We start from the raw sequence: 2,580 nt of genomic DNA, 5'->3' as shown, positions 1-2,580 counted from the left end.
ATATATATATATATATACTATTTATATTCAATAATATGTGAGAATATGAACATAATAGGTGAATTTTGTGTGCCTTACTGAAATTTTTGTAAAAGAATACTTGTATTAAACATGAGAAATACGTGCGGACGTGTAGAATACATTATTAAACGCGAAAGTACCAAGATCTTTATACGGATAATAATTTTGGAAAAGTAAAAAAATCAAAAAGGGACAATAGTTACTCGAGTAATGGCCTAATAGTTACGGATAGGGCTCTTGGGCGTGGAGAAATTTAATTAAGACACCAAAACGATTTCACAAAACACTAAATAAATAGAATTTAATTATTTTGTGCACTTTTTCTTTAATTTTTTTTTTGTTGGGGTATGAAATAGTAGTTAAAACATAATTACTAATTAAAGTAACTCAAAGAGGGCAAGATATTACTTAATTACATATAATAAATTGAAGAAGTTGGGCAATGGAACAAAAAGTAAAGGATACTAATTTCTTATTCTGAAAATTTTAAAAATCCAGCAATAAAATTTTATTTTTAAAACGTATAGCCGCACGGTTATACTATTTATAATATAAAAAAGGATCAGCCCAGCGCATAGGCACCACGTGTCAAACCAGTAGAGCCGCCCAGCTGTACTATTTTTTAAAAAAACTTAAGGGAAAACTGTGTATAGCCGAGCGGCTATACCGTTAAAAAATAAAACATATATATACTATTTATATTCAATAATATGTGAGAATATGAACATAATAAGTGAATTTTGTGTGCCTTACGGAAATTTTTGCAAAAGAATACTTGTATTAAACATGAGAAATACGTGCGGACGTGTAGAATACATTATTAAACGCGAAAGTACCAAGATCTTTATACGGATAATAATTTTGGAAAAGTAAAAAAATCAAAAAGGGACAATAGTTACTCAAGTAATGGCCTAATAGTTACGGATAGGGCTCTTGGGCGTGGAGAAATTTAATTAAGACACCAAAACGATTTCACAAAACACTAAATAAATAGAATGTAATTATTTTGTGCACTTTTTCTTTAATTCTTTTTTTTGTTGGGGTATGAAATAGTAGTTAAAACATAATTACTAATTAAAGTAACTCAAAGAGGGTAAGATATTACTTAATTGCATATAATAAATTAAAGAAGTTGGGCAATGGAACAAAAAGTAAAGGAAACTAATTTCATATTCTGAAAATTTTAAAAATCCAGCAATAAAATTTTATTTTAAAACGTATAGCCGCACGGCTATACTATTTATAATATAAAAAAGGATCAGCCCAGCGCATAGGCACCACGTGTCAAACAAGTATAGCCGCGCGGCTGTACTATTTTTTAAAAAATTAGGGCAAGCGAGTATAGCCGCGCGGCTGTACAATTTGTTTTTTTTTTTTTTTAAGTTTAAAAAGAATCTAGTGCAGCCGGCCCCAGCGCCTGTGCGACACGTGTCAAACAAGTAGAGCCGCACGGCTGTACTATTTTTAATAAAAAATTAAGGGAAAACTGAGTATCGCCGTGCGGCTATACTGTTAAAAAATAAAATATATATACTATTTATATTTAATAATATGTGAGAATATCAACATAATAGGTGAATTTTGTGTGCCTTACTGGAATTTTTGTAAAAGAATACTTGTATTAAACATGAGAAATACGTGCGGTCGTGTAGAATACATTATTAAACGCGAAAGTACCAAGATCTTTATACGGATAATAATTTTGGAAAAGTAAAAAAATCAAAAAGGGACAATAGTTACTCGAGTAATGGCCTAATAGTTACGGATAGGGCTCTTGGGCGTGGAGAAATTTAATTAAGACACCAAAATGATTTCACAAAACACTAAATAAATAGAATTTAATTATTTTGTGCACTTTTTCTTTATTTTTTTTTTGTTGGGGTATGAAATAGTGGTTAAAACATAATTACTAATTAAAGTAACTCAAAGACGGTAAGATATTACTTAATTACATATAATAAATTAAAGAAGTTGGGCAATGGAACAAAAAGTAAAGGAAACAAATTTCATATTCTGAAAATTTTAAAAATCCAGCAATAAAATTTTATTTTAAAAAGTATAGCCGCACGGCTATACTATTTATAATATAAAAAAGTATCAGCCCAGCGCATAGGCACCACGTGTCAAACCAGTAGAGCCGCCCAGCTGTACTATTTTTTAAAAAAACTTAAGGGAAAACTGTGTATAGCCGAGCGGCTATACCGTTAAAAAATAAAACATATATATACTATTTATATTCAATAATATGTGAGAATATGAACATAATAAGTGAATTTTGTGTGCCTTACGGAAATTTTTGCAAAAGAATACTTGTATTAAACATGAGAAATACGTGCGGACGTGTAGAATACATTATTAAACGCGAAAGTACCAAGATCTTTATACGGATAATAATTTTGGAAAAGTAAAAAAATCAAAAAGGGACAATAGTTACTCAAGTAATGGCCTAATAGTTACGGATAGGGCTCTTGGGCGTGGAGAAATTTAATTAAGACACCAAAACGATTTCACAAAACACTAAATAAATAGAATGTAATTATTTTGTGCACTTTTTCTTTA

This window comes from Prunus persica, chromosome G4 (assembly GCF_000346465.2).
Source record: "Prunus persica cultivar Lovell chromosome G4, Prunus_persica_NCBIv2, whole genome shotgun sequence".
In the NCBI taxonomy this organism is placed as follows: Eukaryota; Viridiplantae; Streptophyta; class Magnoliopsida; order Rosales; family Rosaceae; genus Prunus; species Prunus persica.
Note: the sequence above shows the minus strand (reverse complement) of the source record.